This window comes from Thermobia domestica, chromosome 7, assembly GCF_964235325.1.
Source record: "Thermobia domestica chromosome 7, izTheDome1.hap1.1, whole genome shotgun sequence".
In the NCBI taxonomy this organism is placed as follows: domain Eukaryota; kingdom Metazoa; phylum Arthropoda; class Insecta; order Zygentoma; family Lepismatidae; genus Thermobia; species Thermobia domestica.
In genome coordinates, this window is record NC_137460.1 from 238,564,402 (window position 1) to 238,580,528 (window position 16,127).

At 37.3% G+C, this 16,127-nt stretch overlaps 1 protein-coding gene across 8 annotated transcripts in view; it reads left to right on the forward strand.

Moving 5' to 3' along the window:
• LOC145690786 (osmotic avoidance abnormal protein 3-like) overlaps nt 1-16,127 on the forward strand; it is a 311,449-nt gene that overhangs the window by 56,466 nt on the left and 238,856 nt on the right. The gene's annotated exons all lie outside the window — the stretch shown is intronic.

The following is a 16,127-nucleotide window of genomic DNA, read 5'->3' on the forward strand; positions in this document are numbered from 1 at the left end:
GTTAAACTATTTTGTTTATTACAAACTAGATACAACTATTATTTAAAATGTAGTTAATAGGATTCCAAGACAACATGATACTTAATCAAATGCAATTGAGTTCGTTCCTCTAGTCGCTGCCTGAACTTAGACTTTGGAGGAAATGTTATTCTGGCAATACTGTAATTTCTATGGATGGCAACACTGAAAATTCTTGTCGATATTTTCTGTTGTAGAATAACATTATCTATGATTGTGGCAAGTTGCGTTTCATTATCTCCTTCCACTTGCGAAAAACAAGCGAAAGAAAAATGCTAAATTTTGTATTATTTTTAGTATGTCAGGCTCACTGAACCACATGAGCTCCCAGCGCGAATCGAACCATAGTTTTCCGCACCCAAAGCGCGTACTCTAATCATATACGAACTACGTGTATTCACGCCATTTAATTTCTCTATAACTGCATAATTTTAGGATTGAAGAAGCATACAAGAGCTAATCATAAAAATAGCGCTTACATAAACGTATATCCGTTCCAAATAAGTTTAAACCCCTACAAATAAAGTAAATAGAGATACAGTGGTATACACACACCGCTGTAATGTAATGAAACAGTCTCGGCATTTGGTTGATAATCGTAAGGTGAAATCCAATGAGAGTTACAAAATGAAAATGAAATGAAATTTTTGAGTTTTACGTCCCACAATTATGGCGGGTAGGCTAAAGGAGACGGTGATAATTAGAAATGAATGAAATGGTGGGATGAATAAAGTGCAAGGAAACGGAAGAATCCCGAGAAAACCCGCGAACACGGAGTTTTTCACCACAAAGTCTACTTGGCGCGAGCTGTGATTGAACCAAGGCTCCCACGCACCAGCATTGTGGGTTTGAGTCCAACTAAAAAGAATGAACATTTTAAACAGTCTTCGATATACAGGGTGGATCATTTATCTTCAAACACCCTTATAGCTTTTAAACTAATAGGTAAAATTGAGTGAAATTTTGTAATATGCAAACATTTATCATCAAACAGAGGACCGAATCAAATAAATGATTTCCCATAAATGTGGAGATCATAATGGCATTTATAGCAGTTTGATATCTCAACTCGTTCCGGAGAAATGACAAACACGGGTAGAAATTGCTATACTGCTTATACCGACATATCTGCGTCGTAGTTACGTCCCCATCTTCACCTGCTTCCGATATCACTACGTTGCAGTATCTTTCGCAGAGAATGTTTGAAATGGCACAACCTCTAAATTACTTAACATATTCAGATAGAAGTTTCTCATCTTAAATAATATGCTTTGGACTATGATATTCTATAATTTCATCTGTACGGCCAAGCTGAGATTTAAACCCTCATCACTTAGATGTTAATGTTCATTCTACTCGAGAAAGTCACAGTTCGAACAGCATAACTAGGTTTCAATAGGTGAAAAATAAGCAAAAGCTTTGTTGGGACTTGTGCGAAAATTCAATCATACTGTCAACACAACGCACTCTCTTCACAAGTAGTTTACAATGCACTAACATTAGCATTTTAAACTTGAAGCAACGAACACAAGGACAGGTCCAATTGGCTCAGCCAAACTAGCGCTGACATCTGTTGGTACAGAAAAAGAGGTACTTCTTTGCTTGAGAGCAACCCTCGCTAGATAACAGCATGAGTAACTTCATAATGTTGCTTCCTGAAGTTAGAGCAATTATAGGAATCTGATTTCTGGGCATCATTGGCATCTATGATATTAAGTCCGTCATGTATGAGAGTTCACGTCCCTCAGTTATCACACTACCAGGATGAGTGGGAAAGAAAGAAAGGAAGGAATGGGTAGGAAAGGAAGAGTCCTTGGGACTTTTGTTAAGAACCATCCTGGCATTTGCCTGGTGTAAATGAGGAAAACCAAGAAAAAACCTCAATCAGGATGGCTAATCTCAAACTGCTTTTACACATTTTCGAGCGAGTGTCCCTACCGGAGATCGAACCCAGGACCGCTCGTGGGAGGTTTAGAGGTGAGAGGGAGTGAGTACCGTATGCTACTCCGGTAGGGACACTCAAGTTGAAAAGTTGATGATAACTTAAATCTCATTTTTCTCTTTTCATTATTTCTCTGGACAACGTGCAACAGAGATAAACACTCCTATTCGACATGCAGGCCAAAATTTGAGTGGTTGCTCATCTGTTTCGTAGACAACACATCCTCATATGGTCAGAGCAGCACGGTTTTGGGCTGTAGCCATCTCTAATAGAAGGCCAAAGCTTCGGACTGGCAACCAGCATTTCCTTCAGCCTGACATACTGTTGTAGCGATGCGCAAGCTGCAACTTTGTTCTTGCAATATTCATACAACAAATTGTAAAAATTGACCATCGTTGCATGTGTTTCACAAGTTGGCATTTCATAAAGCAACTCACAAAATCTCATCTCAAAGTAGTCAATTTACTAAATGATGTACTAATATAAAATCATTTGTGTATAACAGTAATTGACTAAAAAGCGGCTGAAATTGTTATACTCAGTCAGAAACTTGATTTCGCAAGCGCACTTGTTTCAGCACATAAAAAGAACAACAAAGAGGTTTTGGAAATGTGGACCATAAAGACAAGAAAATTTTCTATTTGCTTTCTAAAATAATACCCCATCTTACAAGGCACTGAACTTGAGGATGTGTTGGCGCAGAGGTCTGGATTAGCTCAATTAATGATAAATAACATTATATTTTTGGGGTTCCGCTTCGTGGCTAAGTAAATAGTTTCGAGTTCAATTCAACGTGAGTGTTTCCCTCGGATCTAAACTCAAGTAGTGCTTCAAACCCCATTTTGACCACCAAGTCCCTTGCCATTGAACCTCTGTGCTGAAAATAAAAGCTAAATTCTAATCAATCAATTATTCTACTTCTTCTCAGTGCTGGATCAATCCATGCAAAGTGATCGCGAAAAAAGAAAAATTGCAGCTCGACCATCTCCAAAAGATCTAATTTTTTCATGAATGTTTTTCATATATCAGGGAACTTTAAAACCACAATTAATTATTTTTTACATCCCATGGCGACGCAACGGCTGCCGCTCTTTTGCGTTTTTTTGATTTTAAGCGTTTACGTTGTTTTCAATGTATTTGTCCTACCAAATTGAAAATTGCTGGACGTCTCCAACTCGTGCAGAGCTAGAACTTTGATCTCTTAACATTTTTGCCTAAAACCATTTGAAGGGGATGAAATCAGGATCTGCAGTAGCAAAATTTTTTGACATTGAAGACATGTTTGGGAAGAGGAAACAACTGACGTAGAGGTTGAATTTGTGTGTGCATGTAGTCCATGGTCATAAGTTAATACACAAAAAATTACAGACCTGTAGCTGCTCCCAAAGGCCTGAAAAAAGTAAAGTTGGGGAATTATGCCAATGTAGCACATTTCGCTGCCCAATATCTCCAATGTGACTGGAAAAAAAATCTGAAATTTTGGGAATAGTTAGTCCTTTAGTATACCATAACACACAACAAAGCACGTTGTGTGTTTTTGAGCAGAAGGGAGTCCAAGTATTAAGTAATGACGCCATACTGTAGGTGTTTTGTTCATAAAATCTACTGGAAATTTGTTGTTGTGAAGTAAAATATGGTAGGATGAATAGTTAGTCCAGTCAAGGCTCTCAAGCTTCTTTCTTTGCTCTAGTTGTGACACTGTCTTATCTCACACACAGCAGTAGTGGTGAAGAATGCCGCTATCAGCAGAAGGCAAGGAAAGCCAAAATGCACCCTTGACAAAAAGTCGGTAAGTACTCCTTGCTCTTGCTGCTTGCTATATCAACGATAGTCAATCATATTTATTCTTGTTTTAACTATCAACTCATGCAGGAGACTGTTGTCCTTTCGTTTGATCTACATTCTCAAGTCAGTGAACATTTAGTCGCTGTAAACACTGACTCCGTCATTACCTAATACTTTGACTCTCTTCTGCTCAAAAATACGAAACGCGTTTTGTTGTGTGTTATGATATACTAAAGGACTAACTATTCCCAAAATTTCAGATTTTTTAATCTAGGCCAAGTGGAGATATTGGACAGTGAAATATTCTTAATTGGCATAATTCCCCAATTTTACGATTTTTTTTACAGGTCAATAAATTTTATGTATTAACTTATGACCCCGGACTACTGCACACAAATTCAGACCTCTACGTCAGTTGTTTCCTCTTCACAAACATGTCTTCAATGTCAAAAAATATTGCTACTGCAGACCTTGATTTCACCCCCTTCAAGTTGTTTTAGGCAAAAATGTTAAGAAATTAAAGTTTTAGCTCTGCACGAGTTGGAGACGTCCAGCAATTTTCAATTTGTTAGGACAAATACATGCTGAAATATTCAAAACAACGTAAACGCCTAAAATCGAAAAAAACGCAAAATGGCGCCAGCCCCTGTGTCGCTCTAGGATGTTGTAAAAATTAATTAATTGTGGTTTTGAAGTGCCCTGATATAGGATAAACATTCATGAAAAAATTAGATTTTTTGGAGGTGGTCGAGCGGCACATGCTTGATCACTTAGAATGGATTGACTCTGCTGTAAGGGAATACTGAATTCCAATCAATCAATTATTTTACTTCTTCTCAGTGCTGTAAAGGAATACTGAATTCCAATCAATCAATTATTTTACTTCTCAGTGCTGTAAAGGAATGCTGAATTCCAATCAGTTATTTTACTTCTTCTGAATGCTGAAAAGGAACGCTAAATCAAAATCAATCAATTATTCTATATCTTTTCAGTGCTGAAAAGGAACACTAAATTCCAATGAATCAAGTATTTTACTTCTTCTCAGTGCTGAAAAGGAACACTAAATTCCAATCAATTATTTTACCTCTTTTCAGCGTTTAAGACAACTATGTTTAAGCTTTCAGCCACCCACAATATCAGTGACATTACATAGTACAGGATTTGCCCTTGAAAAGAATGATACAATTATCATACACGTGTCCACCTTAATAAATGATGTTAGTAGTAATTAATTTTTTATAGATAGTAGTGTCTCAACCTTGAAAGTAGATTAAATAGCAAGAGAAAGAGAAGACGCGCGAAAATGACAGTTGATTTTTATCTTAGTTTACTTCCGTCACCGTAATATAATATCGTATTGACAAAAAAGAAATCAATTTATTTGAACTAAAGAAAATAAACTCTATATACTTCACAAGAAAATTGTACGATATTTGTTCTTAAATTCGTAATGGATAGACTTCAGATTACGTTTCTTGAAAGTGGGTTCTTCATACGACAAGACCTATTATACTACGATAAATGCGTGGGATATTTGAACAGTTAAAGAAAGAAAATACTAAAGAAATTTATGGGGTGGAATATCGTTCTGGAAGCTTCTTATAGTGCATGGGGTCACCTTCATAGATAATTCATCATTCTTTCGTCTTGTCTTTACAGAATCATAAATTATAGACATGTTTAGAAAAGAACGAAATCTCGCAAAGTTTCTGACGTAAGTTGGTTAGTTTCACTGTAGACACGCTCTGGTTGCTAAGTCGATTTCGCATGAATTTTATATTCTGTGTCAATCTGCTAGAGGTCGTCTTCCTTCCCCCGCTTTCCTTGTAACGTGTAAATCGATTCGTTCTCCTGTTTTAGTCACCTACATTGGACAGCGTATACAGACTGAAGCATTCACAGGTCGATTGTCCTCTATTTATTTTTCATTACGTATTACAAAATGGTTAATGGGACACTCACTAAATTGTTGTCATTTTGTTTCTTAAATGCATTCAGAGACTAAAACAAACAACAAAGTTTTACAGAATTAAAAGTCAGAATAAAACTTAATTCCACAAGTTCTAGAGTTCATTCTGTTTACTTGAATTATTTCTCGTATACATATTAAGAATATGGGAGCCATTCTCGTTTTCTTTTTTTTAAAAAAAACTATTATTATTGTTAATTTTACTCTTTTAATATCCTAATGCACTCTAGACCCTTTCTTTTATTGGTTAAAATGCCATGGAAACGATTAGTTATGCGAAAAGAAACTCACCAATCTGTACTAGGTGGTCACTACAGGTACTAGAAGGTTAGGGTAGGTTAGTACCTTAGTTTCAGTTACGTTAGATCTCGAATGTTGCATTTACTAGTGCCTTAATGTGGATTTCGCAGTGATATGAGTTCGTAGCATATAATACAGGTTTTGTACACTGTTCAGAAATACTGTACCGGTAGAAATCTATATCTAATGCAATCTTTTCTCCTATGTACTTACTTACTTTAACCATCGCATAACACTTGTAATGGTTTGAGTAGTAGCCCTACACTTGTAAACGTAAAATATACGGTTAATATCAAGGATATTATAAAATAGAGGATCTGCCCATACAACAAAATCGTGAAGCCATACGTCACAGCTTCGCCACACCTACTCGGCCCACTCCGCGCCACTAAGATTGCAATGTTTCGAGCCAACAATCATAGCGGAAACGAGAATATCCAATCAGACCTGCCAGCTCAGACAATGCTTGGTTGTTTTTTGGCTTCACTGAGTGCATATGATAAAGATACGTATGGGTAGATCCTCTATTTTATAACATCCTTGGTTAATATATGAGTTTCAGGGTGGTCGCCTAAGTTCATTGAACATCATTCTTTCTTTGTGAACTAACAGATTTTTACCTGTAAATTTTCTGTAATAAAGTGGTACGCACATTCTTAATCTGGACCATTTCTGATATTAAAATTAGATATTATAGTAAATTATTTTAGCAGAACTCACGCGAGTTTATTTTAAATCTGTCACAAGAAAATCGCACAAATAGGTGAGTGTTTATTTTAATCGGAATACGTATATCCTTGTGCCGTAAGCAATTGTACGTATCTGACAAAGCTAAGGTGATCCGAACTCAGCAGCTCCCGGCGTACAAAGCCGTGGAACCACCCTGTTGCCGAGCAGAGTCCGTATCTTTCCAAGGCCGGCCATCAAATCTAGCAATCTTCTGTTCTTAGGCTACCTGCCCACTGGATTTTGTTCAGATCTGGCCAGTAGTTACGAAGAAATAAAATATCACATACAAGACGGACCGAGTCAAGCCAAGCCTGTTTTTTTGGCCTACACAAGTAAAAAATAACGATCTTTATGTTTTAGACAACGGGGTACTTGCTCACTAACTTCCGTTTATATTCGGCCAGTAGTTACCGAGAAATAAAGTAACACACAACACACACCTATCTACCTCTACCTACCAACCTTGAGTGAAATTATAACCTCCCATATTCTCACGCTGGGAGCTAGTAAGTGCCCTTACACTACTTGCAGTCCATTTACTTTAGTAATCACAGAAAATGTTTGGAAAATGTATGTTTTATTTGGATATATTTACTCCTTAGGAGTACGGTGTGTCCGTAAAGTTGCGTAACTCAGTTTGACTGAGCCTGGGAAGTTTTACTCATGTTTTTGGATCTTTAGTTTCCTCTTTTAAATCCCAATATTTTCTTCTAGTTTTCAAATCATCAATCAGTTGTGTTCTTTCTATTCCTCGCTTTCCTTCTATCTTTTCTTCTATGGTGGTATGAAGGAGACAATTCCTTCGCAAGATGTGACCAATCCAATCGGTCTTTCTACGATGGATGATGGCTAGAAGCGTCCTCTTCTTAGTACAGTCAAATTAGGTTTTAACCTTGAAGTAATTTATATAAAGCTGAAATTTCTTGTGGTTGTTCACTGGACGATCCTCATTTCTCCCTGAAAAGTCCCCAAAAATTCTATGACTGATTTCAAAGTTATGACGTCACCAATATTGTCGCCGCCGGAAGTTGCAGCGTTATCTTTAAATATGCGTAATTTCTCAAAGAATAGAGATAGGCTCTTCGTTGTTGCACTAAAATGTGGAGAATTAATTGCAAAACAGACGAAATGAAAGATATTCTATGTATCTTACTGATGTTGGGTGAAATTATTGAGTGAAAATGAAAAATTGTGGTTGTGTTATTGCACTCATGTGCTAGCACTGATTCCGTTTTGCTAAATTAAATAAATCACAAAGGAAAAATATATAGACTTTGCGGAATTGTTCGTTGGTTTGTCCTCGCCTCTCCAGGAAAAGTCTCCAACAATCCGGAGGCAAATTTGGCCGCCATATTGCAAAATGGCAGCAACCTTTATTTCGACGCTAGTTACCCTTTATAAGGGTAAAATGTAAACCATTCGGTATAAATATGAAAATTATAAAGTGTCATTTTGTCAGCAAAGATATTATCTTTCAAGGTTGTAATATTGTGTAGACGCAGTCCTAAAAACGAGTGTGGATATGGGAAAGTTAGTATCACTGATTGGATTCTAAAAATTCGAAGTAGGCCACTAAAATTTCGCCATCTTTATACTGTATTTTTCATTCCCTCGGCCTCCACCAGTATTTTCAATAGATACTACAGTGACAGAGATGAAGTGTCAATTAACACACAACAGCTATTCTGCAGAATTTTGTGTATCATGAAGAGAAGGTCAGATTTCTGTAAGTATCTGGAATATCAACTTGCACCCGAACCACCTTCTCTATTCAGTGGATCAACGATCAGCAAAACTCAGAAATCAGTGTTCTCTAATCTTCTAGCTACAGTAGTAATAACACAATTTAATAATGTGGCGCCTATTTCGTCACTGTTCATAATAGACGGTGGATTCTTCTTGCATAAAATTGTTTGGACAAAGTCAGCTAAATATGAAGATATATTCCAGTCATATGTGACATATGTTGAAACTCATTTCCCATCTGAGGCCACTGTAAATTTTGATCGATATCAACCTATTACCACGAAGTCAGAAGAGAGAAAACAAACAAGCAATCTGAAGCGTTCTACAGACATACAGCTCACACCCATGATTCATACTAATATCTCCCAGGAAGCTTTTCTTAACAATGAGGGCAACAAATGTCGCATAATAGGTTTTCTTTCTGACCGCTTACAGAACGCAGGAGTAAAGGTAATTCAAGCTTATGACAATTCAGATGAAGTTATTGTGTGTACAGTATTAAGTACGTGTGAAAATGACGTAAACACAAAAGTGACAGTTGTAGCAATGACACAAATATACTGATCATGCTTATTGCTAGATCGTGTCCAGGAACATCCATAACCATGCTATGCCTGGACATGCATCTAACCAAGATCGTATTATTGATATAGCAAAATTACGACTGGCTATGGGAGTAATGGCTGATATCTTACTTTTCTATCATGCTGTCTCTGGCTGCGGCACCAACTTAGTTACATACAGAAAAGGGAAGTAAACAATTTACAGTTCGCTAAAAGAACAACAAATTAGTCCGAGACGCAATGGGTGTTTTCAAGTATGTTAATGCAACGGTGGATGAGATTGTTGCTGCAGCAGAGTCATTTTTCTTGGTTCTCTACGGTGGAGGAGACTCTCAAAACTTGAATGGATTAGTAGAATAGTATTCTATTTCTACTAAAGTTGTAGCACGTCAGACTCTTGGTGCCAAGTTTGAAATCGCTTTTCTTCCGCCAACCAGAGACGCGATCTTGCATTCAGAACTTATCACCAGGTACAACAGTGGCTTCGTAAAAAGCTAAATCCTAAAGACGGGGGATGAGTAAATGTTGGGAATACTTTATTGTAAAATTGTATACGACTGCACCTCCTGCTCCAGGGGATTTGCTTCATCTAATCAGTAGTGGTTGTAAAAGTGGTTGCAGTAGAAATGTGGATGTAAGTACGCAGGTTTCAAATATTCACTGATATGTCTTCATTGCAACGGTACAGCATGCGAGAATATTCTATTCATTCCTGATGATGAAGACTAAACTGTAGAATGTATAAGTAAATACAGTGTTTCTCTTTATAAACTTCATTACTATGATTGTAATCGTATCATCTTTCATAAAACACTACATCAAAAACAGTACAGCTTTCAGCCATAATCAACCTAATTTAATTGTAACTTGTTAGCTTTTAGCATTAAAGATGCATTACTTACTACTTGATTCTACCATGAATTTGGAATATTATCACCCTACCTCAAATATACACAACTTAAATATACACAGATTCTCATCCAGAAGAGCCACAGGACATACAGAAACTAAAAACAAAAATCACTTAAATCTTTGTTATATGTTAAATGTTGGTCAACATTTCTTCCTCAATTGTATTACATGAAGTACAATACATATGAAGCATGGACAAGAATGCGGACAAAATGACACCTTACTTTCAAATTTACACCGAATGGTTTACATTTTACCCTGTATAAAGGGTAACTAGCGTAGAAATAAAGGTGACTGCCATTTTGCAATATGGAAGCCAAATCTGCCCCACGATTGTTGGAGACTTCGTGGAGAAGTGAGGACAAACCAATGAACAATCCCTCAAAGTTTCAACTTTATATAATTTTCCTTTGTGATTTATTAATGTAGCGGAATGGAATCAGTGCTAGCACATGAGTACAATAACACAACCATATTTTTCACTCAATTTCACCCAACATCAGTAAGGTACATACAATATCTTTCACTTTGTGTATTTTGCAATCAGTTCTCCACATTTTAGTGCAGAAACGAAGAGTCTCTCTCTCTTCTTTGAGAAATTATGAATGTTTAAAGATAACGCTGCAACTTCCGGCGGCGGCCACATTGATGACGTCATGACTCCGAAACCAGTCATCGGAAGTTTTTGGACTTTTCAGGTAGAGATGAGGATCGACCAATGAACAACCGCACAAAGTTTCAGCTTTATATAAATTACCTCAAGGTTTAGTCAAAATTTGAGCTAATTTGACTGGGCTATCTCCCTTATCCGTTTTAAAACGTATTCGTTTGTTGCTCTCTCTGTCCATTTTATCTTTTCCATCTTCCTCCAACACCACATTTCGAAGCTATCTAAATATTTCTTCTCTAACTTCCTTAGTGTCCAAGTCTCTAAACCATACCGTGTAATGCTCCATATATAGCACCTGACCAACTTCTACCTTAGTCCAATATTGAGGTTGCTAGCTAAGAGTGATCTTTTCTTGTTGAATGCTTCTTTGCCTATGACAATTCTTGACCTGATCTCTTTGGTACAGTAAGCCTCTCTGGTCATAATACTATCCAGACAATTGAAGTGATCGACCTCTTCAAGTTTTCTTTGTTCTACTCTGACCCGTAAGGCGCATTTCCACACAATATTCTCATGACTTTCGATTTTCGATGTTAATTTCCATCCCATATAGTTTCCCAGTTTCAACTGTTTAGTCAATCATCTTTTGTAGTTCTTTTTCGGTTCTAGCTAGAATAAATAAATAAATTTATATATATATATATATATATATATATATATATATATATATATATATATATATATATATATATAAATTTAACCATAACTATAATATAAGTTTTCCGTAGGTCTAAAATAAACATTTCCCTTAGACTTGTTTGTAGTAATAAAACGCTCTTCTAACATACTTTGTTGTATAAGGATTTGGTGAATAGATATTCGCGTTTTTCACAGCGTGAGCGATATTGGCTTCTGATTTTTGAAGATTCACGTCAAAGACTCAGCGCAGTGTTACCGATTTTCTTCAATCCCACCTTAGAGTTTCTCTCCACCAAATGATTTATGGTTTTACTTGTTCTAGCTTTCTGGAATCTTAGTTCATATGTTATTTATGGTGTATGAGCGCTTACGCTTTCAGACGGCAGGTTCTGTTAAATTTGCCGATGAGAGCTAGAAAGAACCACTACACACAACAGAGAAGAAAACTTTGAGTTCTTTTCTCTTTTAGCTTAAGGAATCTATCTATATATATAAATGAAAGTGACTATCTAACTTTACTCTTGAACCATCCTACTGATTACTACCAAATTTTTCAACATACATGAGGTTTGAGCCTGGGATGTTTATCATTTCACTTTGTAGAGGGAAGATATATAAAAGTGATCAGAAATGACCGATATTAGTGTCGAATACATAGTTTTCGGGGTCGCTGAGATGAACAGTGACACTTCCGATGCTGTTTAAATCCAAATTCAGCCCCTATTAGTACTCTTAAAGAGGGATGGACACATGTGGAACTAATTTTGAAAATTAGTGATATTAGTATCGAATTCATAGATTTTAGGGTCCCTAAGTTGATTGGTGACAGTTTTGGGGGCCCTTTACGTCCAAAATAAAACGTGTTCTCCCCGTGCGAAGAACGGGTATTTTGATAGTCGATGATAAATTGTAAAATGAGGAGTTGAGCGAAGGAATAAACTTAGTACTAAAACTAGGAATACCACACAAACAACTGCTAGATAATAATGTCTGATATATTCATTTACATATGCCAGGTGATACTCCTTCGATACAAGGCTCTTTGATACCTTATACTCAGGAAGTGAGACACTAAAGTTTATTTGCTCATGACTTCATTAAAAATGTAAAGAGAAGACAAGCAAGTGACACAATTCCGCGTGTTTACAATGTTTTCCTGGCTATACACAATTTATTACCTAGTGCTAACGTAGAGAATTGTTAACATGGTTATCTATTCTACATACATTATAGCATATACAGTACATTAGAATACTTTATTATTATTTTTAAAGTACTACTATGTGTTTTCGTAAAAGAAAAGTATTCTTTGTCACTAGTTTTATTTTTATTTCCGAACATTAAGATAATCGAAAACTCTGGTGATTGGATTGTCTCTGTGTTTTTAGTTTCACCCAGGCCGGTAGCCAGCCCAAAAATGCAAGGGGGGCCCGGCTGAAGTTAGGGGGGGCCCAACCCAAAAATATTATAGTTCATCACCATATTATAGTTCATTTGCAAGCCTACCGTGAAAATTTTAAGGGGCCCGCAAAAATTTAGCGGGGGCCCGGCCCCCCTTGACCCCCCTGGATACGGGCCTGGTTTCACCTATGATTAAGTGCCGAGGCTAAGGGAGACGGTGATGATATGGAGAATGATGGTGTAGTGAAGAAAGTGGAAGGAGATGAAAAAACCTCGAGAGCTCACGCACACGGTTTTTTGTCCACAACAAAACTCACTTCAAGCCAATTACCCCAAGCATCGAACTTGAGCACTATATCACCTAGTCACCGCAGTATCTTGGGTTCGTTGGTTGGTTGTAATTTACCGTCCCTTTGCAGAACCGAGGTTATATGGGACATGGACCGACAGTTTAAGGTGTAATTCTAACCATCGTAATGTGTTAAAATTTCAAGGTTCTCTTACCGGAAATCAAATCTTCGGACCTCGAGCAATATTATTCTAATCCATAGCTTTCTGGGTTGCTGAGATGAATAGTGACACTTCGGATAACGTTTAATTCCAATTTCATCCCCCATTAGCATAAGAGGGAAGAGTGTGGGTGGGAACTGCTTGATATGTAAAAATAATTGAAAACTATAGATATTGATGTCCAATCCATATGTTTCGGGTTCACTGAGATGAATGGTGCTACTCTCGATGTCGTTTAAATCAAAATTCATCGCCCATGTGTATCTTAAGGGGAGAAGGGATTAAAATACTTACCATACACATATTCTCCTTCTGAGAAGAACTGACATTTCATCTTATAGCAAAATTAAACTAAAAGCCAGTGTCTCCGAGATTTACAAAACATTTAATGCTGTTTCGTTGAAGTTTTGTTCTATACATCCTTATGCAACAGCGACGCGATGAAGAATCGGGGTTTGAATCAGGTGGATGTACAGACTATGATGCAAGATCAGTTCTCATATTATGGACTGCTCTCCAGCACAGTATCTCAATTGAAAGGGAGCTGGAACTCGTCATCGATTGCGGCTAACACCTGTTTACTATTACCACTTTTAGTTAAGAATTACTTAGACTTGTTGGTTTTAGTTTGGGCTTTGACGAAGTTTGAAAGTGAATCTTAACCAATGTCCATCACATGTTAACGGCTATATATGTAGGTAGAACGTAATGATCTTCCTACGAATATTGAATTTGTCCGCAGAATATTCAAAATGATGGGTTGAATGAAAGCGTAGTCGCTTACGCTCTCGTCTTCGGTTCGAGCCATCGCGGGTTCGATTCCCAGTGAAGACACTCAGTCGAGAAAAAGCCTTTTTCAGACCAGCTACCATGAGTGAGGCGTTCCTGGGTTTTCCTCATTCACATAAAACAAATGCCAGAATGGTACCTCATATAATGGTCCGCTTCTTTCCTTCTTCATTTCTTTCTTCCTCACCAATTCTCAGGGCAGTGTGATCTTCAAGGGACGTCGCCTCTCACACGTGACGGGATAACATGGTCATAGATGCCGAAAGCCCAGGAATCTAATTCCTAATCCTATTTGTTCTGGTAACCATCTCTCGGCGACCTTTGTTTTGACCATCCTTATACGTATAGCCGGTCCGTTCAACAGATTTCAGAAGAAATAAACTGAATCATTAGACCTTTACGATCTATATCAGCCCCTCTAGCGAGTGGGTAGACTATCATTATATGCGAACATAATAAGACAAGCTCACTCAAAGAACATTACCTCAAGTTACCGAATCCCATGGTATGTCTACAGCCCGGTAGAGTCTAACTCACACCAGAAATCTCAGGGTAACCCGGAGGTTTGAATCCTGGCCCTGTTTACTTGCTTGTCGTTCAAACAGTGCCAAGAAGTACCCCGTAGGTGCTCAATCAACCCCTTCCCGGACTCAAAGGCACCTCTTACTCGCTCATTTGGAAGGAATCTCGAGGGCTTCCCTCCCTTAAAAAGGATAAGGTTTCAGGCACTGCCTATCTGATTTTACGGAAGAGGTACACCTTACGTTACCGGTAGCAATGGATAATGTAGTCCATCTGCACCAGAAGATCTTCCGATTTGAGAGGCATCAATCGCACTTTCTACAATAGCCTTTTTCACAAGCATCAAATGTATGGTGATGAGGTACCTCGCACACTCCTGGGCGAAACAGTCTGTATCATTGACCCGTTGGCAGCCTCTTCTAACTACTTGCTTCCTCTGGGAGGGGATCCCATCGCCTCTTTCATACATGCTCATCGTCCACTTGACTTATACTCTATATAGAAGACCTAAACACAGAAAGACAATGCTTTAATTCTCTCAAGCCACATAGTAATGTTCAAACATGAAACTTTTTACAATGTGGCCAGCGCTTATAGCTTGAGCCCCTCCCCTCTTTCTCAATACGGGCTTGGGACCGGCTATGGTGGGATAAGACAGAAGTACAGAATTCAATTTATCCTATGTTGAGACATAGTTAGTTACACTGATACAGTTACTGAAATCTTTGACATAGCTACATAGTATCGACTGATGCAAATACTTGAACACGCACTTATGACGAAATACAAAGTAATTTTCATTGTAACACTCCATCTTTTCGTGTACGAAAATATGATTGCAACGTGTCACATTTGATCCATTTCAAGTTCATACGTGATTTAAGGTATTAATGCCTGTCGTGCGATACAATTTGCTGCGTCATTTTGTGATTTTAAGCATATTAATGTCATTTTGCACAAGAATATGATACAAACGAAGCGTGTACGTATCGTACTATTTGAATAACTACTGTTGAAATAATTGCGAAATTGCTTTTGTGGAACGAATGACGAGTTCTTTCCAAAAGACAATCCACTTGTTTGGTTGATGCGTAAATGTGTGTTTTCTGACTTACCTGCGGGGAACGAGTGAGTCAGAGTGACCTCTGTTTTCAGCTACAAAAGTAAACAAAAGCGAACATTTGATTGATCGTCTGTTGTTTTTCTTCCATTTTTTTATTTACAATAACCTTGGACGCAGCAATCGATCCATAAACCTATTACACAGAAAATGATTACGATTGCTGCTAAGTTGTTTTGTACTCTTTTGACATGTTATTAAATATGCAAATGTGCTATGTTCTTTACTTAAAATTTGAGAAGGACTATATATATATATATTCGTAAAGTTATTTTATAAGTATCTCTGTCCTTCTCTTTTAATCGAAATCCAATCTGTAGAACAATGTTATTTGATCAATAAAACAGGAAAATGAAATAGGAATAAGAGAAAGGGGTTTCGCTACTTTTTTTTTCGAAAGTTTCGTTCCGAAGTAGTTGTAGTTGAGTTCAAAATATGAGTACTTTTTTTTATTTCTAACGAATTTTTACTTGTCTTCGTTAAAATAAGAGAAAAAAGTTAATATTCCACAA